The 24,478-nt window shown below is 49.0% G+C and overlaps 2 non-coding genes across 2 annotated transcripts; both read left to right on the forward strand.

The window, feature by feature from the left end:
- Positions 1-227: 227 nt before the first annotated feature.
- Trnat-agu (transfer RNA threonine (anticodon AGU)) lies at positions 228-301 on the forward strand. The gene has a single exon. It is a non-coding gene; the product is annotated as a tRNA-Thr (tRNA).
- A 22,683-nt stretch (positions 302-22,984) lies between these two features.
- Trnat-agu (transfer RNA threonine (anticodon AGU)) lies at positions 22,985-23,058 on the forward strand. The gene has a single exon. It is a non-coding gene; the product is annotated as a tRNA-Thr (tRNA).
- Positions 23,059-24,478: the final 1,420 nt, after the last annotated feature.

The following is a 24,478-nucleotide window of genomic DNA, read 5'->3' on the forward strand; positions in this document are numbered from 1 at the left end:
GCGTCTTAAACAATGGAAAGCACCGTGTAAGCGTTGAACAACGTCGCCGAAGACACTAGGAAAAGAATTGGCATCCGCACATACGCGGTGACCTTCGAGCCTTGAAGCTAGGGCAGGTAGAGAGCTCGTGGGTTGCATCCTAATCAAATCGCAGCAAGTAATTCAACTGATTTAGGCAAGCTACTGCACCAGAAACCGGAATCTGAGGAAGTCGGAGCCGTTCGTGTGGCGCCGAGGCTTAGTTGGTTAAAGCGCCTGTCTAGTAAACAGGAGGTCGTGAGTTCGAATCTCGCCGGTGCCTCTGCAATTTTCTTTTTTTGTCCATGCGCTCAAACAACAAGGTCTGGCACAACAGCAAGCGGGAAACTTCCCATCGCCAGTATTTTTTTTTCAGTAGGTGTTCTCACGGTTTCCCCCCCCCCCTCTCTCTCTCTCTTTGTTCTCATTTTTTTTTCTTTTTTACTGCAATAGCACAGCACTTCCGTCCGTCGCAATCGCTTGACGACAACGACTGCTGTCATCGGCGAGTCTCTTGCTACGATTTTTCACAGGGTACTTCGTCACACCCAGTTTCGGCATAGGCCTCCAACGCTCAAGTTTGCGCAGCGCCGTCCGCCGCCCCAGCGGAGAGAGGAGAAAACTCCGGTAGCTGGGACGGGTCGCTCTTGCTTGATTTTCCCATCGCGCGCGCGGAGAACGTGCTCCCCGGGGCTTTTATCTCGCATTTTTCACGCTATGGGTGCCGTTCCATCGTCGTACTCGAAAGCAGGCACGCAGTCCTGCTGCATTGTGAACTGTCAGAAAAGTTTAAAAATGTCGAAGAGCCGAAAACTCCCTGTCATGTTCTACCGTTTCCAATGCAAGCAGTCCGAGGAGCAGAGGCGTCAAGAGTGGATTACGGCAGTTCGCCGCGATGCTTTCGCGGTCTTGTCACCTTGAAGCAGTTTTTGTCGTACACAGTATTACGAACTATTAACGGGGAGAAACGCGATGATCGTGCTCATTTGAAAGGGAAGTGCGTTTGTGAACCGAAGTTACAACAAATAGACAGCCGCTGTACGTTTCGAGATTGCGCGCTGGCTTTCCGAATCAACCATTTGTAACGTTACAGCAGCGGAGCATTTGGGCTTATTACACCACAGTTTAAATAACGTACCGTGAGTACTAAGTGTTTAATTCAGCTGATTGCGGTACATTTCCCGTCGCGGCTCCCTGTAAACAGAATTAAGCTGTATGTTTGCACTGAGCGTTTATATTGGCCTTGCATGCGACACGCCGTGATTGCTTAGAAGGCTGTAGTGTTGCGCTGCTAAAATCGTGGTCATGGGTTCGATTCACGCATACAGCAGCTGCATTTCGATGGGAGCGAAATGCACTAACACCGGCGTACTTAGATTTACGTACACGTTAAAGAAACCCAGGTGGCCGAAATTAATCCGAATTAATCCACCACGGCGTGCCTCGTATTAATGTCATGCGTTCGGCACGTAATAAAAAGCCTTGCATGCCGCTTTGGAAACGAGCTGAAAAAAGAACCAAGGTGGCAATTAAATTTTCGATGGCTTCGCGAATTCAGATGCGCTTATTATTGGGCACAAATTTCGGCATAATCATAAACATGCGCGATCCCAGTGGGTATTGTATAGTATCAGGGGCATAGCCAGAAATTTTTTCGGGGGGGGGGGGGGGGGGGGGGGGGTCCAACCATACTTTATGTATGTTTGTGCGTGCGTTTGTATGTGTGCGTGTACATATACGCAAGCAAAATTGAAAATTTTCGGGGAGGGTTTGAAACCCCCCCCCCCCCCCCCTTGGCTACGCCCCTGTATAATATGATGCTGACCAAGCGAGCTGTCGAAACAACCAAAGCGACATTCGAATAAGCGAACACGGTGCGTGATCAGGCGTCGATATTATTCGAAATGAAACACGCCTCTGCAAGAAACATACATCGTCGAAGTGGGCATGAAATATTTATTTATTTTTTGTTTGCGTATATTACTATGCTGTCAAAGGGAGCTCTAAAAAAATCCAAGGCGACATTAAACTTGCGATACGACGTTGTTATCATTCGATGCAAACCTCGGCAAAAGTGAAACTCCCACGAAACTGAACACTGCGCATTGCGATGCAGCCAGTGACTCAACAGGGCAGATGTAAATTTATGCTCTTCACACTGAGCTCATAATAAATTTAAAGCCGCACGACAAACTTGGCATCCAAGCAATTGAAAAGTTATCAATAGAAAACGCACGCGACAGCGTGCTGGATGGTTGTTGACAGCTCCGAGTATACGCGACTGCCGCAACGAATGTGCGTTTTACCGGTAACATAATTACAGAACTCGCGCAGTCACCTCCCTACTCATGTCAAAGAAATGTGCCCGTTCAGCTCTGCACGCACGTAGCGCTCGCACAAACAGCATCGCCCTTGACGACCTGCTCGGTCCCGAAAAGGTGGTCGATCAACCGTCCTCCTCTGGTGAGATTCCCTCCGTGAAAACGCTTTTTTCCATCTCTGGGATCTTTATAAACCTTCAGAGCAAGCGACACGTGAAGCTGCACGTGCACGGCGAGCAGGGAACAGCGCGTGCAGGGTGCCTGAACGTGCGGAGACAGCGCAGTCAAAAGGCTGGTGTGGGGACAGGAGCGACCGGTTTTCGCAAGAAAGGCGGCGAAACGCGTGCGCCGCAGCGCCCCCTGGCCGAGCTTGGGAGGCCTATGGCCAGTGCGTCAAGAAAAATAAACGTTCCGCACGGCTACACTGAGATTTGCACCCATCCCAGTTGAGCAATGTGCTTTTTGGGAGATGAACGCGCATACGACTGAGTTCTCTCGCAGCAAAAATTTAGGCGAATGGGTGCAATGTGTTGTGCATTACACAGACTCAGGTCATTGGCGTACGTACATATATTTTGGAGTCTAGAATGAATCAATGCTGTACTAAGCATGGATTACTTCGTGTGCATCACACAAGAATTCTTGTTGTAACATCATTGTGTTCCGCACATGGATGTTGTAACAGTGTGTAACTGCATAAAAGTGAAGGCATTCCAAAGAAATAAACTGTTGGAAGTTCAGCGCTCTGTATCCTCTCTTTTGTCCCCTCCTATCGGTTGCGCTGATTTGCACCCATAATCATGTTGTACCCCCCCCCCCCCCCCCCAACACGCCCAATCCTAGTCTTCGCTTATCCCATTTCAAATTATCTTCATGAATGTTTTTTACAATACTTAACGTAAGCTGTGTATAGTCCTTGGAGTCTTTTACCTCTACCTTCGTGTATATTAATAAAAAAAAATGTCATTTTTTCAACTCGCTGGTACATTTTAAGCTGGGTGGTCGACAGCTAGGGTGGTCGATAGGGCCACAAATCTGCGTTTTTCTCTGTCTTGATCGTCGTCGCTGTTTCCGTCTGCAGTGTAAACCTAAGGCACGGAGCAAGAAGTATTTGAGGAGGAGAAACTACTCGGCCGCCGCAGCGCGCGAGGGCGGCGTGATAGCGTCATGGAGGAAATGCGGTTTTCGCCACCGCACGACAGATGACGCTACGGGAGTGTTGCCATCGTTTACATGCTCTTCTGTGGACGCGACGCATAAAAATCGTGATACCGCCTCGTACATTGCAAGATTTCTCATATTTCTGTCTGTAACATCTACTGGTAGATGTGACAGACATTTTAGCTGCAGTTATTAATAGATACTGCGCGAATTATAGGCCGTAGAGCGATTGAAACGAGCTGCTAGTTGTGGCTCCTGAGCAGATGACGTCTGCCGCATGCATGGGCCCCTCACTACTCGCTCGCATGTTGTGCGCACGTGTGCGTAGGTGGCCCTAGGCGGAAAAGTTCCGAATGCGGGCGAGCAAGCTGTCGCCCATTCCTTCCCGATTTGCAGGCTTCCTGTCTCTTAAGCATGCTCAGTGTCTTCCGCGTTTTTTGCGCGCGCTTATCCCGCCGCAACAAAAAAGATAACTTTGCAGATTTAGATTTCCACCAATGCTCCTTGAGAATGGGGCGGAAATGTGCGTATTAAACTGCAACAGTGGGTACATATTCTGTAAGAAGAAGGTAATTACCTTCAATGTTCCTAGTGACCTGGTGAGGTTGGAAGCGTGGGCTCGTGTCATACCAAGGAAAGATCGAGAGTTCACGCCTCGTGACTACGTTTGCGAGAAGCACTTCTCGAAGAGTAGGTCCCATCATTCGTTGAAAATCTCACAGGGTCCCTTACGACTCGAAGGCAAAAGCCGTCTTCTTTTTCTTTAGCCGATGTGTCTGTCCTGCCCCACCCCCGTGCAAAAGCTTTCTACACCTGACGTGGTTTTGCACTGCCTCCAGGATCAGAGGCATTGCAAGCTTTCTTCACCTCACCTGATTTTGCACTGCCTCCGTGATCGGCCCATCGATCACGGAGGCAGTGCAAAGCGACGATGTCATGTGATGACGTCACGTCACGTGACCACATGATGACGTCACAAATTCTGGCGGTCTGTGACGCCCTGATAACGTCATGTGGTGACGTTATCGCGTGATGACAATTTTTGCATAATTCGTGTTGGCGCCGCCGACGCTGTACGCCGACACCGACGGTCAATTTTCGCGTTTGATAAGGCATCTAAGGCTTTCGCCATAAAAATTATACCTAACCTACCGAGTTCACGTTATCAAAAATTATAGATTTCGCGTTCTACAAAATATATCACTCAGGTAATTTGCCTGTGTGTGACGCAATGTTTTCCGTCAATTTACTGAAAAATTTGTAGCCGGCGCGGGCGCCCAAGAAACACACCCGTTCGAGCGTAAAGCGCGAACGGCGAATCGGCGCCGAAGGGCCTCGAACCGGCGAGCTTCGTCAGGGAGAGCGACGCGCGCGTTTCTCCTTCTCCACTAGCAGACTCTCACGACAAAGGGCGCGTCAGTGCTGTGCCCGATACCGTGACTTTATTAGGAAGCCCCAGCGAGCGTAGTGTGGCCTCCTCAAGAATTCTTGCTCTGTGACCTAAGGTCATGAAGTCTGTAGAGTGTCGCAAGCTTCCCAAATATGAAATCTCCCCCAGACTGTTATGCGCCTACTCCTGCAGCTTTTCCGTGGGACATGCCTTATAGAACCGTTCTAACCTCACCAATAGCTTTACATCGAACTTCAGTGTACAATTAGACTTTGATTTCGCTCAAGTTTCGAGTACTCACCTGCTAACTCTACTGTTCACGATAGAAGTATTCTGTTACCATCACTATGCGCTTGAAGTTGCTAATAGATAGTTTTGGTTGGGCGTCCAAAGCCGCGTGGCGTATGCAGGCCGACAGCAGTTTCCAATGGCTGCCTTCGTACGCAGAGCTGCGTAAAGCTCTCGTTTACCATTCCCCTCTTTAACTTTCATTGCATCCATTTCGGTCATTTCTACATAGTTTCCTTTGAGCTGCCTTTGAACTGCAGCTTCTATCGCTTTGACATATCACTTACGTATGTCACTAAGTTTACACTTGATGACCAGCTTTGGCAGTTCAGCAAATCATACATCTCTCGAGGTAGTTACTCTCGTCTGTTTTTGTTCATAGCCGACAGTTATTTACAGCGAGCGAATGGGCACCAAAAGAGACAGAAAACGCGGCAGAGGTAGGTGGGTGATGAAATCAAGAAATTTGCTGGCATATAAAATGAAATGGGCTCCCGCAGGACTGGGCCAACTGGAGATCAATAGGAGATGTCATCGCAGAGATATTGGCAGAGAGCAAACGTGAGCGACGAAGATGACCTGCCTTCACGCGGAAGAAAATGAAACTACAGCCGTAACGCCGGGCAGGCCATTGACGTCGCAACAACACAACCCTCGTGATTACTTCAGCATATGTTTTCGGTATTTAGGTACTATCAGGAATAATATTTCAACCTATTAAAATGAAATTAGCTACCCGATTCTTGGCCTACCCCTTATTGTGGTTGCGTGCCACTTTTCTGTGCAAACATCATCATCGTCGCCATCTGAATGCCATGTTCCATTCTTTTCGGCACGAGACCTCGTGAAACGTCTTTGGCTTCTGACTTGACGACGACAACGTGCGTGCCCTTTCTGCCCGGATTTGGAACGAGGTCCACAAGCACGTCTCGAGCAGCCTTGGGCTTCGACGTATCCGCTGGAGGTCCATCTGTTCTGTGCTCTCGCTGGTCCTTCAGGTCACTCCTGGATTACTTCTGCCACCGTGGTTCGTCCACGTCTGCGATGGAGCCTCCACACGCTGCCATCGCCAGACTTTTCGTCATCCGAGCTAGAATGCGTAGCATCCCCGGCCGTACTCCAGCCAGAGCCTCTTGCCGCAACATCCGAGAAGCCACCTGCAACCCAGCCAAGGACACCGGTAATATTTGTCCGTATGGAGCGGCCCACACCGTTCTTCGAGCGCTGTGCATCAGGCCACCTTGTGCTTCGAGCTTCCCGACACCGCCACCTGTGCACGGCTGCAAAGACCCAGCACGAAGCCGCCTGCTGCAAAATTTGTGGAAGCTTCTACCATCAACCTTCCAGAACGATTGTGGCAGCAGCGTGAGCGCCACCATCGCCAGCAATAGCTGTTGTTGCTGAGGCACGAAGGCGAGCGTCGAGGCAACTGTGCTGTACCCGTGTTTATAGGAGACTTGCGCCGGTTGCCGTGATGACTGCCGTGTGGTCAGGTCCATGCGCATCGGAGTCTACTACGCCCACTTTCGTCCTCGCTTTGTGTTCATAGCGAGGGTGAGCAATTTTCTAGCGATGTAGGTTTACCTCTTTGTTTTATTGATTGCTTTCAGATTTCTTTCATAACCCTAATTATCAATTGGACAAATAAATGTTGTATACCGAAATCGCTTGATCCCATTTTTATTAACTAAACATCCGCCAATAGCGCCTTCTGCCAGTACTGGTATACATATCTGCAGGGCACGTACAAGTATACGGGAATTAATTGGGATGTCCGTGTAATCAAACGCACGCTAAATACTACGTTGGAGCAGATTCGGCGCAGATTCCGAGGAGAAAGAAATGTTTTTTTTTTTTTTAATTCTTTAGAGCAGCTTAAGCGCGTGAAAGTTGGCGAGAATATTTCAGCCAATCCTGATGCTGGACATATGATCAGCGAGGCCGACAGACCAATGGCAAAAGGCACTTACGATCGAGAAAATAACGTGAAAAACATATTTTATTTATTTTATTTTTTTGCTTACGGAAACCTCCACATCGCAAACGTTTAAGTGCCAAAGGTCAGCATAGCACGGCGAATGAACTATTATATTGTTCAATTATGTGCAAATCTTCACGGTGTACTCGCGCAAACAGTAAGGGCCTACTAAACCATGCATCACATAAAACGTTTGTATCACCCAATTCTTGAAGCCTGAGGCTTGTTGTCCGCATTTTAAGACTTTAATGTAAAATTCCGATCAGGCGCTTTCGAAGTTTTCATGACCGCGTCCTTTCAATGCGAAATTCCGCGTAAACAAGCTGGCATCTACCGAAGTATTTTCATGCGATGCACTCAACGTAATCCTCGTATAGTATAATATTGCTCCATTCTGGACTCGGAAATCTATGCACAGAAGCCACTGATCTCATAGGCTCTGTGCGGCACACCACTCTGCACCTACTGTCCAATATTGTTATTGAGAGATAACTACGTGGCTAGTTCGTTCGGCTCCCAAATGCACATTGCCCAAATATCATGGATGCAAATTTCAGTGCAGCGCTGGAGAAGACTCGCTTTTAGCGGCGAAGCTGCTCTTAGTCGAGGCTTTCATGTCCGCCGCCGTGATAACGCTGATCATAAACGGGTATGTGCCACAGAAATAGGGTATATCCCACTACTCACCACCGGTTCACTAAAAATGAAGAAGGCAACAGTTGAAGCTTCCTTGTAAACCAGCGCATAAGAGTGGTATGGTCAAGATGCAATAAACTATACTACCACCTCAAACAGTGTTTAATAAAGATCAGCGATACAACATATATGAAGGATTTGCAAAACATAGGAATGCGTCAGCCTGACGAAGGGAAGGCCACCATCTTCGCTGTTTCTTCGGTGTCCGCGAAGCTGAGCTGGTTGAATTTTCTTCACGCTCCGGCAACGGCGAAACTTGGTGTGACGAGGTACGCTGACGGCAACAAAAATCTCAGTAGAAGTCGAGTCGTCAATCACGACTTCGTGGCCTCCTTTTTAGGCAGGTGCTTCAACCAACTAAGCTGCTGCGCCGTTCGAACGGACAGAAGTTCCTCCTAATGTCGTCGCTAGTGCGCTATTGCGCCTAAGTGAAATGCCCAATTTCTTACAACATGCTTTCGTTGAAAACTACGAGGTTTCAATTTCATACGCCCTAGAATGGCGCTGATCGAGTGCTCCCGAAAAGAGGGAATTCCGGATTCGCGCATGCGATCGTATGTGTTCTTGTGTCGATTTTAACGCCGCACCTTGTCAATAAAGATATATATATAAATAAAAAGACTGGATTAGATGCACAGAGGAATCTAGAAAGAGCGACAGTGAAAAGAAACAACGAAGAAAACAAAAGAAAAGCGACTCCTTTGTGAAACAATGATAAACATGCGGGAAATACTAAGGGGAATAATAAAGGGAAATACTAAGTAATGGGAATACCTATGTACACGTTACGGATCTCGTTTAAATAAATAGTATTAGAAGAAATAAGCACATTCAAAAGAAAGCAAGATAAAAAAATTCACCAGATCCCACGTACCGTGGGAATCGATGTTATACGAAGCATGCGCTTGATAGTGAATTGTGGCGTAATTTTTCATATTGAGCGAGACGTTACAGAATGACGCTAGAGAAATGTGGAAGTGGTATACAGATACTCATATGCTGAAGAGTCGCATATGTATTATATAACCAGTTGTTTGTAGTTGCGTAACGATGCCAACAACAACACTGCTGTTACCAACACCAGACTCAATAAGCTGATATGTAATGCTTATGTTCTTCAATACTGAATAGCGCAAATCCGAACAGCACTAAGAGGACACACAAGTGCACAGGACAGGCGTTACTCGAAACGAAGCTTCATTCAGGAAAGTTCCCCTGGACATACACCGAGCCGAGTGGCACGCGCAGGCGCGCTGCACGTACGTTACAGTCCCAGTTGCAGTTATTAGAGTTGCGTTATAGTTGTTATGCTTATACTTGTCCGTTATGACGGAGAACGCCCGCACGTTTCACGGACCCTTGTGTATGTGTAGAAGGGGTTCTTGACAGTTCTTGAACAAGGTCATCATCGCCGTGATCAGTGTCCAGCAGCTCGATTGGGCTTGTTAATCGGATCCGTTCGTGATCGCGGCTACGAGGGATCTCAAGTGTAGTGAAGTGCGAGGTGTAGCACAGCTGGTGGAAATTCTGAATGCCTCTTACGATGAAATGATCTATAACGCCTCTTGTCCTGGACGTCGCGGCGAGGTCTTTTGATGCTCGTCCACATCCAAGCCGTCTTTCACGCAGTATAAGGAACAGTCATTGTTGGGTATTGATAAATTATTGTTGAAGTCACCGGTCATGATGAGAGGTCTGGTTCTCTCGGGAGAATTATTGCGGGAAGCACTGACCTCGGTTTTTGCTTATTCGACGTGGTCCACGTTGTGGACCACGTGAACGAGTGCATGGTAGTTGAGCGTTCTCCAGGGGTGTTCTGTTTTCAATTTCCTCGCTTTTCTTGTGTCAGCCGCGGTGGTGTAGCGGTTACAGTGCTCGGCTGCTGACCCGAAGGTCGCAGGTTCGGTCTTGGCCGCGGCGGTCGCATTTCGATGGAGGCAAAATGCTAGATGCCCGTGTACTGTGCGATCTCGGTGCACGTTAAAGAATACCAGATGGTCAAAATTCCGGAGCCCTTCACTACGGCGTCTCTGATAATCATATCGCGGTTTTGGCACATAAAACCCCAACATTTATTATTATTATCCATTTCTTTGCGTGTCAATGTGTGTGTTCGCGTTTACTGTGTGTTGAGACTTACGTTGTATTACCTGCGGCACAGACCCGCATAACATGAACTCTGGTATTCGGGTATGTGCCACACGTGAGTGAGAGAAAGGGTTTCATGATGTACGCGACAGGTATTCTGCGTTATTCATGTCATGACCAGTGAATCGTGTTCGCCATACACTGATCCCCTGCTATGCCAATTTTGGTATATTACAAGTTATGGAGATGACCAGTAGAGCGCCCAGACGTAGGCGGCTAGATAGATAGATAGATAGATAGATAGATAGATAGATAGATAGATAGATAGATAGATAGATAGATAGATAGATAGATAGATAGATAGATAGATAGATAGATAGATAGATAGATAGATAGATAGATAGATAGATAGATAGATAGATAGAAACGCCCAAAGTGCCTGAGCTTCGCATTTAAAAGAAATGGATGCGAAGATTTCAAACAAAAATAGATATTAGGAGAGAGGAACGTGAGCGACGAAGATAGCGTTCCTTAACGCGATAGAACACGACGACGTCTGCGGCCGCAACGCCGTGTCAGGTTTGACGGCAGAAGAGCACAGCACTCGTGATTACATCAGTATGTGCTTATAAGCATATTACAAATAAATTTCCCAGCTATTGAAGTCTTGCTACCCGACTCTTGGCCTACGCTCCAATGTGCCCCTGGTGTCTATCATTATCATCATTATCTCTTAACGCCTTGTTCCATTCTTTTCGGCACGAGGCCTCGTGCAGCGTGTTTCGTTTCTGACGACCCCTCGAGCGGTCATGGACCCTGCCATATCCGCTGGAACTACCGCTACTCTCTGTGCACGCTGGTCCTTCCAGTCACTCGCGGATCCCTTATGCCACCGTGGTTCGTCGATACCTGTGATGAAAACTGGTACTCTGCAATCCCCAAAGTTTTCGCCATGTCAGCCAAAATGCCTCGGACCTCCGGCCGTACTCCAACCCGAAACGGTTGCCGCAACATGCGAGCAGTCACGAGTAACCCAACCGATGATAACAGTAAGGTTGGTTTCGGAGCTGCCCACACTGTTACTCGTGCACTGCGCACCAGGTCACCTTGGGCTTCGAGCTTCGTAACATCGCCACCTGCGCATGACTGCAAAGACGCAGCCCGAAACCGCCTGTCGTAAAACCGGTTCGTGCTTCAGCCATAAAGCTTTCGGAAAGATTGTGAGAGCAGCATGAGCAAGACCGTCGCTCGGACAGACAGTCTTAGAGGGGTACACTCGCGGGCGTCCAGGCAATCGTGCTTTGCACATGCACTTGCGCTGGTTGCGGTGACGACTTCCGTGCAGTCAGGTCCATACGCGTCGGAGACAACTTCCCGCAGTTTGGTCCTCGCCTTGCGTGCCTAGCGGGGAAGAACAATTTTCCACCGATGTAGCTTTATCATCGTGTTTTATTTATTGCGTTCAAATTTCTTTTGTAATTCTAATCATTATTTTACACAAATAAATGTTACATAACGAAATCTGTCGATCCCGCTTTCTGAATATAAAATCGGACAATACCGTCTACTCCAAGCCGTGTTATACATAAGTAGAGCGAAAGTGCGACTGAACGGGAATGAATTCAGACGCCCGTTATAGTCAAACTACGGCACTGGTGTAAAAATTTCGTAACTTCACATTCGTAAATACATGCGGCTTATCATTGGCCAGCTATCGCCGCATTCATTCATTCATTCATTCATTCATTCATTCACAATGCCCTTAGTGTCAATTCGTATTAGATGATTAACAGAGGCGTTGGCAAGGTGTATTAAAGAGCTTGAGAAACAGAGTCGAGATTCAAACTCGCGATATCCTGTTTAAGCCATCGCGCCCCTAGAAAATAAACTAGCCGTGCAGCTTCTTCTTTTCGTGTGCAGTACTGCACTTACATGAGCCGTTTTATAAAAAGACAGCCAAACGTTATAGCTCGCACGCTTTCAACCACGGCTGCCATCCCCGAGGGTTACTCCGCTAAGAGTATGTAAAAGAGAGAGTATTCAGTGGTTCTTTTGCGAAGTTCTTCCAGTGTCTTCCATCGCCTGGATAGCAAGACGACGCGTCTACTCGCCAGTGTTCTTTTCTGTTAAATATTGGAAACTTTCATTTCCGACTTCTCTCTTCTGGATAGTCCCTACGTCACGTGTGGTTTAGAAGTGAGGTGTACACTCTAACTTCATGCGGTATCGCAGAAAAGTGATGCGTATGCATATAGTAGCGTTAACTGCTAATCTTACTTAAGAATAAAAAAAATTGCCTATCATATTACCACAATCGCGTGAATTCATATTGCCCAATTATGTACGGCGAGAAATTGATGTTATGAAATGCAGATACTACCATGTCAAAACAACTCTCTGAATGGCTTCTTCAGCTTGCAGTGGGTCACTGCATTTCATAAATTTAAAAATTCGTTAAAAATTCGGCAGATCCCACGCCTTACGTTTAATCGGTTTCATGCGAAGCAGTCAGCGAGTAGCTGTCCGTGCTGCATTTTTTTAGCTTTGAGCCAAGCGTTACGAGGTGATTCGATGTGTTTTCGTAATTGTAGTAGTTATGTGCAGATCACGGTCTTCCCTGGGACGTGGACTACACGTTTAAAGGGTGACTTATGATCTTACGTAACGTCAGCAATTCACGTTAGAGCACAGACGTCAGTTTTATCGAAGCGAAGTGCACTTTACGGTGCGATGATATGAATCTGATCGGTAACTTTCGTTAGCGTATTCCTCCGGGGTCGAGCAACGCTTGAATATAGTTTACCGAAGCATAGGAACACAAATGTAATTTTTATTAAGCTGCTATAAAAGCGCAGGCAACACTGTAACCACAACTGAGGTTAACCCGACAGCACGCCTCTATCATAGGAGTACATATTGCCACGCCCACTTCTTGTCCTATTTTGATGTTTTTGGGTTTGACCAGCAAGGGCGGTTATCAACGCTCGACGCTGCCCGCGAAGCAGTGTTCGAGAGACTTCTCGATTGTAGTAGATCGTTTTGTTAAGATTTCGCGCCGCACGCGAAGGTTCCAGCTTTATCGAGAGATAACGCCGCCACCAGCGATATCGCTGGAAAGTTCCATAGCACCTGTATAAAAACCGACGCACTTGACCGCTTGTCAGTTGATCGACGGACGACGCCCTGTTCGCCGCTATCATTGTACAGCGTGTATTGCTGTAGTTCTAGTTCTCATTTTCCGGCCACAAGTTCGGCCAAATAAACACTTTCATCCTGCAAACGCCGACTGCAGCCTTCGTCGACGTCACGACCACGTGACATCTGGTGGAGGTGCTGCTTCATGATCCGGACGCCACCGCGGAGCGCTGACCCAAGCCCAAGCCGCGAAGAAGACGACTCTAAGGTCAACCCGGATCCTCGAACCAGCCGCCGGCAGAAGGGACTACAACCAGAGTACGGGCTCCTTCCCGAAAACGCCAGGCAGCCGAAGACCGTCACATCTACCGCCGAGACGATGACAGACCCCCTGCCACCTACAACGGTCGTCATGCATCAACCGAGGGAGCCGCCGACATTCCGCGGATCACCATGCGAGGATCCAGAAAGCTGGCTGGAGGCATACGACCGGGTCTCCACGTTCAACAACTGGGCCTGCGACGAGAAGCTACGCCATGTCTACTTCGCCCTTGAAGATGGCGCAAGGACCTGGTTCGAGAATCGAGAGTCCACGCTAACATCATGGGACCTCTTCCGCACCGGATTTCTCCACACCTTCACGAGCGTCATCCGGAAAGAAAGGGCTGAAACCCTTCTCGAGACACGTGTACAGCTCCCCAATGAGAACGTCGGACTGTACACCGAAGAAATGACTCGCCTATTCCGCCATACCGATCCAGCCATGTCCGAAGAAAAGAAAGTTCGCTTCCTGATGCGGGGAGTGAAGGAAGAACTCTTCGCCGGACTTGTGCGCAACCCGCCGAAGACGGTCTCGGAATTCCTTTCGGAGGCCACCACAATCGAAAAGGCACTAGAAATCCGCACTAGGCAGTACAACCGCCGCATTCCTACGACGACCTACGGGGAGGTTCAGGCGCTGCAGTCTGATGACCTGCGTGACACCATCAGAGCGATTGTGCGGGAGGAGCTGCGCAAACTGTTACCTTCGCCGCAGCATCAAGTGGATTCAATCGCCGACGTTGTCCGCGAGGAAGTCCGGCAATCGCTTGGAATTCCCGAAGCACCGCAGGCTCAGCCGGAAGCCATGAGCTATGCTGCTGCAGCCCGACGCAACGCCCCCCCTCCTCGCCCACGTCAAGACGCCGCGCCGCCGCAGCAGTTCCGCCGCCAGGCACCGCCGCCACCACCACCGACGCCATACCGCCCGCCGACAGGACAACGCTGCGCCCCCCGAAAGACCGACGTTTGGCGTGCCCCTGACAACCGACAGCTCTGCTATCACTGCGGGGAAGCCGGCCACACATACCGCCGATGCCAGTATCGACAGATGGGGCTACGCGGATTCGCCGTCAACGCGCCGCGCCCGCAGCCAGGCGAACGGCCTCGCGACATCGACGACTACCTCACCGGAACACAGTGGGAAGAACGAAGACCTTCCCGCTCGCCGTCGCCCGGCCGCTACATGTCACCGCACCGCCGGCAGTACACTGGCCCAAACCGGGGCCGGTCGCCTAGCCCGTATCCGGGAAACTAAGGGCAGCAACCGATGGAGGTGCGGTTGCTGTACGACGAACTGCCGAAGATCCTCCGCGGCCGCCGACGACGACAACGCGACGAGACCTTCAGAACACGACGCAAACCGGACGGAGCCCTCACGACGAAACTTCGCGGCCCGAAGAAAACCTGACGACGCAACGTCGAAACAGCGGGACAAATCGACGAAGCCGTGATCCGACGCCACGACCTAACCGCAACGCAAGACGACGAACAAGCGACCTCGATGTTCTTATCGACGGCCACAGCGTCACAGCTCTCGTCGACACCGGAGCCGACTATTCCGTCGTCAGTGGGCCATTCGCCACCAAGCTGAAGAAAGTAAAGACCGCTTGGAGTGGACCAGAAATCCGGACAGCTGGAGGCCACCTGATAACGCCGATTGGTGTCTGCACGGCGAGAGTCACCATCAATAACCGCACTTATCCTGCGAGCTTTGTAATCCTACAAAACTGCTCCAGGGATGTGATACTCGGAATAGACTTCCTAAGTGACCACGGCGCCGTTATCGACCTGAGGTTTGAGTCGATAACACTAACCTCAGAAAAAGCGCTCCCGCCCCACGCGACGCCAGGGAACTATGCACTGAATGTGATAGAAGAGCAGGTGACCGTTCCGCCACGCTCCAGCGTCATTATTTCCGTCGGCACCGAAAAACCTGCGAACCTTGAATGCGTAATCGACGGCGATCAGCAACTACTCCTGAATCGTCAAATTTGCGTCGCAAGAGGTATCGCCGAGCTGTATGACGGTAAAGCAAAGGTACTGCTGACAAACTTCAGCCACGAATATAGGCACCTCAACATGGGTACGACGGTTGCCTACATCGACGAATGTGTAGCCGCCAGCGATGCTTTCGCCCTCTTCGATGCTGTCGAACCTGCTTCGACGAATAGAGGTCCCGAACGGGATTTTGACGTCAACCCGAGCCTTCCGAAGGTCAAGCAAGATAAGCTCAAAACCCTTCTCCTGCAATACAAGGACTGTTTCTCGTCGTCATCGCGGGTCCGACAAACGCCCCTTGCTAAGCACCGCATTATAACAGAAGAAAATGCTCGACCACTCCGTCAGAGTCCCTACCGGGTTTCGACGCGGGAACGGGAGGCCGTGAAGAAACAGGTCGACGAAATGCTATGCGACGACATCATCCAGCCGTCGAAGAGTCCGTGGGCATCCCCCGTGGTGCTAGTGAAGAAGAAGGATGGGACTCTTCGTTTTTGCGTCGATTATCGTCGCCTGAACAAAGTCACGAAGAAGGACGTGTATCCCCTTCCCCGGATAGACGACACCCTGGATCGATTACACAGCGCAAAGTACTTTTCGTCGATGGGCCTCAAGACCGGTTACTGGCAAATAGAAGTCGACGAGAGAGACCGAGAAAAGACTGCCTTTATAACGCCAGACGGCCTGTTTGAGTTCAAGGTCATGCCTTTTGGTCTTTGCTCGGCACCTGCGACTTTTCAACGGGTTATGGATACAGTACTGGCCGGCTTGAAGTGGCAGACGTGATTCGTGTACTTGGACGACGTCGTAGTGTTTTCCTCAAACTTCGACGAACACCTTCGGCGCCTTGAAGGTGTACTTCAAGCAATCAAGACCTCCGGACTCACTTTGAAGCCTGAAAAGTGCCGCTTCGCGTACGAGGAGCTCTTGTTCTTGGGTCACGTGATCAGCAAGGATGGTGTTCGCCCGGACCCGCGGAAAACAGCTGCCATCGCTGACTTCCCGACGCCCACCGACAAGAAGGCCGTACGCCGTTTTCTCGGCTTGTGCGCCTATTACAGACGTTTCGTCAAGGAATTTTCACGGATCGCCGAGCCACTGACGCAACTCACGAAGGCCGACGTCGAATTCAGGTGGGAAACGTCGCAAGTTCAGGCATTTCAAGAATTGAAACGACGCCTGCAGACGCCTCCGATACTTGCGCATTTCGACGAGCACGCCGATACGGAAATCCACACCGACGCAAGCAGCGTAGGACTCGGCGCCGTCCTTGTGCAGAAGACCGACGGATTGGAAAGGGTCATCAGTTATGCTAGCCGGTCGCTATCAAAGGCAGAAATCAACTATTCGCAAAGGCAGAAATCGACCAGGCAGAAATCAAAGGCAGAAATCGACCACGTGACAATATGTAATGTTTATTGTCTTAATTCGATAGCTAGCACAGCAACCGCAATTGACGTTGCACCGATATTACGCCTGCGGCGTCTGCGGTGTCTTGACGTCTTTCTCGTGTCCGTGTTTTCACGCCCTGTCTGTTTAGCATGAATACTTGCCAACTACCTCATCTTTCTGTTATCCTAAGCATAAGGTCTTTTTCCAAAACAGTTTCAAAACCTGGCGTGGCTCGATGGTAGAATATCTGACTGCCACGCAGTATCCGTGGGTTCGATTCATGCTGGGATTCTGATTTTCATTCTTTGCATTCATCGGGTCAGCGCTGTCGATGTTCGTTTTTCTTAAAGCGCTCGCATTTAAATTACCAATGTCTGTTCTCGGCGTTCCTGGGTATATATATGTCAAACACCTGTGGCGCATAGCCGCATACCGCGGCCCATGGTATGCGGGTATCTGCCACACGTGCCTGGAGGAAAGGGTTTGACGACGTACGTGACAGGATTTTCATATTATTGCAATAGCAATTACATGGACAGTCTCGGCTCGATTTTGCCGTCGCCGTCGCCGCCGTCACGCACCGTATATGTATAAGTATGTATATATATATCAAAGTCCCAAAGAAACATAATTCGGAAAAATGCTTCCGAAGCGCGGAATCGAGCCAGCGACCTCTCGTTCCGCAGCGCGTGGCGCTAACCACTACGCCCGAAAGCGCAGATCCTTCAGGTAGCCAACGTCGAGCGTTATATACACACCCTTTACCGCTGGCAGGACTCAGAGACGGCAGGCGCTTATAAGCGTTTCTTCATTACCAGCGAGATGGCGCGAGGAGCGCGACGTGCGTAAAGCCGTGCGCATTTAAAAGTCGTCGTCGGCGTGCTCGCTCGCTTCTTCTTATATTTGCGCAGGGAGAACCTTGCCCTTCCGCTGTCTGCTCGCGCGGTTTTCTCGTGGTGAGGAGAAGAGGGATGTTTCACGCTTTCACCGTGGTGCTCGCGCTCATGTTACGGAGCGTACGAAAGTCACTCGAGCTCAAGGGACGCCGCTAAACGAACAAACAGAAGATGAGCGCGAACTATCAAGTGTCACAGCTCGACGCTTGAAGCACGCTAGTTTCCTTCGCTGCTTCGGCCGCCTTTGCAACAGGAGCGCTGTTCAAATTGAGAGTATCCATTGGCGAGCCTCACTTCGTATAGCATCAGTTTCTTGCTATCGCATTCATTGCTTCGCCCTTGCGGCGAAACTGTGACATTTTTATTCATGTCACGACCAGATAGTCATATTCGTCAAGCCCTCCTACCCTCCCATGCCAGTTTTAGTCTACACCAAGTTAAGGAGGCGATCACGAGAGCACCCAGACGTAGGCGGCTAGATAGATAAATACGTATGAAAACGCTCGAAGTGCCTTTGGTTCGCTAAGAAATGCTTCACATTTAATATGTGTTATATGATTTGTTATGATACCATTAATGCTCCTTCCTATTGCACGACGTTCTCCTTTTTAAGCAGTGCTATACACTGAGAGTGCAACAGTATGTCGTGTAGCTGTTTCTTCCGCGAACGCATACGCTGTTTACATTTAGCTTTTGAGACTGTTTATGACGGTGCATCGCGGCGATTTCAGTGACGGTCAGTCAATCCAGGATTTGGAGCAATTTTTAAAGCAGGGTATAGCTGTCTCAGAGCAGTTTCTGAGGCGAAAAAAAACAAAACAATGTTTTCTGGTAAGTTCGAGCCGCATGCAACAGACATCGCGTGTAACTGTTCCGCACAAACCGTTCTCATTGCTCTAATAGGAAGTGCTGCTCTACAGTAAACAGGCACACTTCTTGTAACACTTTACCATACGAAGGTACGGTATTGCCGTGCTTAGCGCTCACTCGTGTCAGCGCTGTGCTTATGTACAATATGAGTAGACGCAGTTTGCAGGCGTTCGTTCAAGAAAAATGGGATCAAGTCATTTTATTATAGAAATTAATATATGGGGCTGCATAGTTAAGTTGAAAGGAATAAAGAAACTACAACGATCAATCTACGTCGCTAATATGGTTGTTGGAGCTCGCTCAGAAGAGAAGGTGCATTCCAAACTCAAAGTAGTACTCCCCGAGGCAAATGCACATCACAGCACGGATGTGATCACGGTAACCAGCGCAAGTCTCCTATGAACAACCGCTATGGGTGGGGGTGGTGGTAAAAAACGCCAGGCCTGCGCGGAAAGCGCAGCACAGTCGCAGCGAAAGCTCGAAGAGCGGCATTTTTAGAGCCCGTTATGAACTCTCTTCTGGCTACTGAAACAAGTACACTAGGAACGTACCCACTACGCCACAAATAATTTTTATGAAGTTGGGAAGCACCCACCACGACATTACTCGTCATTCTGCGGAGAAGCGAGGTACCATTTGTAATGCATTATGTGCGCTTTGTTGATGCGACGGTTGATGACGATGAAGAATTATGGCTGATCCCTTTGCAATGGGTTGGAAGCTTTAAAGGACCCAGTAGTTACGTAATTCGCATTGTGTGACGCCCGGTCGTTATTTCATTCTCCCACCACGCTTTATAACATACGCTAACGTGAGAAAGAGATAGAAAGAGGGAATTAACCTTATTGAGACCCTGAGCAAATGGATCATGGGAACCTTATGGGCTTCCTTGGCAACCAATAGAAGTGCACTTGCGAGGAACCCACTACGCTATAAGTCATCATAATTTTTGTGAAGTAGGGAAGCAGCCACTATGTAATTTTTCTTAATTCTGCGCAGAACCATGGTACCTGCTAAACACCTGTAAGGTATTATGTGCACTTTAGTCAAGCTGTGGCTGATGATGAAGAATTATGGCACAGCCCTTTGTAACGGGTTGGAAGCATTCAACAACCCACTCGTTGCGCAATTCGCATTCTGTGACGCCTGGTTACAGAATTCGCGTTGTGTGACGCTTGGTTGTTATTTTACTCTTCTACCACGCTACATTACATATGTTAATGTGGTTCCTTCCCGAGATGAAGCCTGTATAGGGCCATTTTGCAAAGCAGTTTCAAGCACAGGCATTGTTCTGAGTTTGAATACCGGGCTTACACGCAGAGGACCCAGGTTCGAACCTCGTTCTATCCTGAAATCTTTTCTTATTTCGTTTTTTTTTCTTATTTCAAGCGATAGTGGTTACGGACGCCGGCGGCGGCGGCGGCAACGGTGGCGGCGGCGGCGGCGGACAACTACGGCTCCAAAAACGGCCCTTGTTGTGATCTCATAACAGCTTTCGCTGTAAAACTGGGCCAATGGTATCGCTAGAGCCTTCAGCGGAGCTCATGACGAACCACGGTCGCATAAGGAATCCGGGAGGGACTGGAAAGGCCAGCTTGCAGATAAAGAGCGGGTAGTTACAGCAGATACGTCAGGGGTCGACGGGGGGGCTTCACCATGGGGACAGCGGCTTGCGCTTTTCTCTACGGACGGCTTGAGGGTCAAGGATGGCTGTAGACCTTGTTCCAAACCCGACCAAAAAGGTCGCGAAAGTTGGCATCGTCAAGTAGTGAGATCGACGAAGGATATACTCTTAGCCGCCTCTATTTGACCGACCGACCGACCGACCGACTGACTGAGCCGACAGCTTTTTTGCGCCTGTCAGTGTCGGTATAGTCGGAAAATGCAAAGCATTGACCAAGTACTCGGGACGTTAGGTTCAAAGTTGTTTATTGATCAAGTTGGCGCGTGCCGACGTATGTTTCTTCGAGTACAAAAGGGTTGAAAAGGTGCACCAGGGCCATCGAGTGGATCTTATTGTCGTATTTCTTTAGTGGAGGACACGCTCGCCGCTTGTAGCGCCACATGCGGTGGTTGAAGGCCTCGTCACCTGGAAACACCTCGTTGTTTGAGAGCACAATGACGGGCGTCCTGGAAATGGTCTGACCAGCAGAGTTCTTGACCGCCACCGAGTCTACGTCACCACCAAAAAAATGTTTTAACAGTATCAAAAGCAGACAACTCACAGTTTGGCTCGTTCCACACCAGGATGCGACGGCCCACGGTGTCCTGAAGTGGAAAGCTAGCGTAGCGGTTAAAGTTACGGATCGTACCGCGGTTAATGTAAAAGGAAAGAACGGGGTCAAAAAAACGTTTTTTTTTTCCTGCACTTGGAGGGGACACAATCTCCATACAGTTTTTTTGGGGGATCGCCTTCTCGACCAGGCTATATAGGTTGTTTACAAAGGCCGACACTTCCTCATGGATGCCATTAAACTGAAAGTTTAATAGTTCCATCATGGCATCAAACGACGCGGGCGCATCCATGTAAAAGGTAGCGAGGTCACCGTGTGGGGCATCAAAGAGGGGCTGGGTGTTCTGGTACATTTCAATAACGTCCAAGGTGGTGTACGAGCACATTTCGTCGTTAAACACCTGGATAGCTCGTTGGAGGCGCTTGTCGTCCAGGCGAAAGAACCTAAACACCGGGTCTGCCAGCCTCTTGGGGGTGCGCACAATGTTTGTCAACGGCGATACGGGGTTTTCGCGTAGCCACTCGAAAATGGATTCTTCTGGCGCTCCTTTTGAACGTTTTCGGCACTTTGCACCCGTTCTTGCGCGTACCTCGTCAGTGTCTCCACCGCTCGTCTGACCTCCATGGGCGTCGTCACATGCAACTGAATGCGGAAATTTCGGGTGCAGTATTTCCAAAACTCGCCCGGGCTCGTGTCCAGAACCTTCGAGTTGTCCCAAAACTTCATCTCTAACGTCGCGACCCCAATCATTTCCTCCCATTTTAATGTATTCTAATACTCGGAGCTCACTCTTGAAATACTTGACGAGATGGTAGAGGTCCGATGCACTGGCGTTTGTAGACCAAATTGACGAGCGATTTGGTCGTCTAACGAAGCCAGCGAAGATAACACATCGGCATTTGCCGTTGCTCCAGCTGCAGTCGTGTAAGACGTGGATGTGTGGGAGTGTAGTTCCTCAACGCGTGGAGTGCGACGGAAGCGATTCCGTACTGAGTGGGCCCTTGCTCGAATCCTCTGATAATGTCGTGACAAATTGTCTGAGCCTCTCCGTCGTCTCGAGCGGGAAAAACATCGTGCACAAGCTTTCTTCGTTTTGGAACTGACGGTAGCTGCAGTGCCCAGCGGGGAGGGGATTGTAAACTTTTTCCATCTCCTCCTACCCCTGTTCCTGGTTCGGACACCTTTGGATCTGATACTTCTCCCAGGACTCGATCAGGTTCCGCAAATGCCGCCAGGGTTTCATTAATGTCATAGGTACTGTTCTCGTCGCTCGAACCAATAAACTTTGTAGTTTGTCCCTGGGAATATAGATGGCGTCACCAAAAAATATTTCCAGATGGTAATATAGGGGTACCTCATCTTCTGTTTCTTGATCGTCAAGATGACGTTTGCGTGATTCTGCCATGGTCTCTATTAAAAAGCAGAAAAATGCAAGACTTCAGAATGTAGCATAGCTAACCGAAAAAAAGTGCAGAGTCTTACCGAAGGCGTCTTGAGTGTCCGCTTGAGGTCCTCCTGAGTGGACAGCCTGTTGAAGACTGTGAGTTCTGAGAGTGAGATAACAACCAGGGGTCACACAATGGTAATTGCGTAACGAGTGTATTTTAAAGCTTCCTACCCATTACAAAGTGTTCAACCATAATTCTTCCCCGTCATCAGTCACATGCAACATCAACAAAGTGCACATAATGCCTTTCAAATGTGTAGTGGGTATACCTCGCTTATCCGCAGACAGTCGAATAATGGCATAATGGGTGCATCCATAATAATTCTTGGGGTTTATAGTCCCAAAACCACGATGTGCTTATGAGGGACGCCGTAGTGGAGCCCTCCGGAAATTTTCACCACCTAGGGTTCCTTAACGTGCACCTAAATCTACGTACACGGGAATCAAGCATTTTCGTCTCCATCGAAAATGCGGCCGCCACGGCCGGGATTCGATCCCGCGACCTACGGGCCAGCAGTCGAGCACCATAACCACTAGACCACCGTGGCGGGTAATCGTCGAACAACGTCGCCAAAGACGCTAGGAACACAGTGTGCATCCGCATATACGCGGCGGCCTTCGAGCCTTGAAGCTAGGGGAGGTTGAGAGCTCGTGGGTTGCATCCTAATCAGATCGCAATAAGCATTTCTACTCATTTAGGCAAGGTACTGCACCAGAAACAGGAATCCGAGGGAGTCGGAGGCGTTCGTGTGGCGCCGTGGCTTAGTTGGTTAAAGCGCCTGTCTAGTAAACAGGAGATCGTGAGTTCGAATCTCGCCGGTGCCTCAGCAATTTTTTTTTTGTCCGTGTGCTTAAAGAACAGTGTCTGAAGCAACAGCAAGCGGGAAACGTCCCATCGGCCGCATTTTTTTTTTCAATAGGTGCTCTCACGGTTTCTCTCCCTCTTCGTTTTTTTTTTCTTTTTTACTGAAATAGCACAGCACTTCCGTCCGTCGCAATCGCTTGACGACAACGGCTGTCGTCATCAGCGAGTCTCTCGCTACAATTTTTCACGTCGTCAGCGTACTTCGTCACACCCAGTTTCGACATCGCCAGTGCGTCAAGAAAAATAGGTATTCATTCTAAAAAGACAGGGCGTGCAAACACGGACACAAGAAAGAAGTTAGGACACCACAAACGCCGAAACTAAAAATAAGTGTTCCGCACGGCTCCACTGAGATTTGCACCCATGTCAATTGAGCAATGTGCTTTTTGGGAGTTGAACGCGCATACGACTGAGTTCTCTCAGAGCAAAAATTTAGGCGAATGGGTGCAATGTGTTGTGCAGTACACAGACTCAGGTCAGTGGCGTCTCCACATATATTTCGGAGTCCAGAATGAATCAATGCTGTACTAGGCGAGGATTATGTTGTGAGCATCGCACAGAAATTCTTCTTCACAAGATGGCGACTTCTTTTCATACAGTTTCTCGTTGAGATGACGCGGTAATAAAAACTCCGTCAGTGGCAGGAAAGAGACATACATAGCAAGTCTCCTGCGTTAAGAATCACCTCATACATTCTTATTATCCTGTATAGGTCCATATTGTTCTCATAATGTAAACTACGATATCGATTACCCATGTTTGTCCTCTTAACCACACTACTGTCTTCCTACCTATAAAATGTTACGCCAACCATTTTCCGTTCCATCGCCCGCTGCATGCTTCTTAACTTCTCGAGTTTCTTTATTTACCATGTTTCTCCCACATAGACTAGTACTGGTAAAACGCAATGGATGTACACCTTACATTTAAGGGATAGCGTTAAGTTGCCGGTCATGAGTTGGGTATACCTACTGCGTGCGTGCCAGCCCATCCTGAGGCCTAGGTAATTGGCCTAGATATATATACATACTCCTGCAAACATTCTGTTCGGTCCGGTTGTCAATCGACAACTCCATCTTTCGCCGGGCCTCGTAATACTATATTTGTACCCTGCACATTTATCAGCAACCCTAGCTTAACACTTTCTGTGTTTAGGCCTTCAGCCAATCACTTTTTTTTTTTGCAATTCGTCGTCATCATTGCTGATGAGCGCGATGTGGTCTGCAAATCATAAGTAGCAGAAATATCCTCCATCAACCTCCTTTCTTTTTTAGTCCAAATAAAATCGTTTGAATATTGCTTCAAACCATGCAGTGAAAACATTGGGCACATTGAATCTCTCTTGCCCAAACCTTTTCTCGATCATTATATTTCAGCTTT

The sequence above is a fragment of the Rhipicephalus sanguineus genome, chromosome 1 (assembly GCF_013339695.2).
Source record: "Rhipicephalus sanguineus isolate Rsan-2018 chromosome 1, BIME_Rsan_1.4, whole genome shotgun sequence".
In the NCBI taxonomy this organism is placed as follows: Eukaryota; Metazoa; Arthropoda; class Arachnida; order Ixodida; family Ixodidae; genus Rhipicephalus; species Rhipicephalus sanguineus.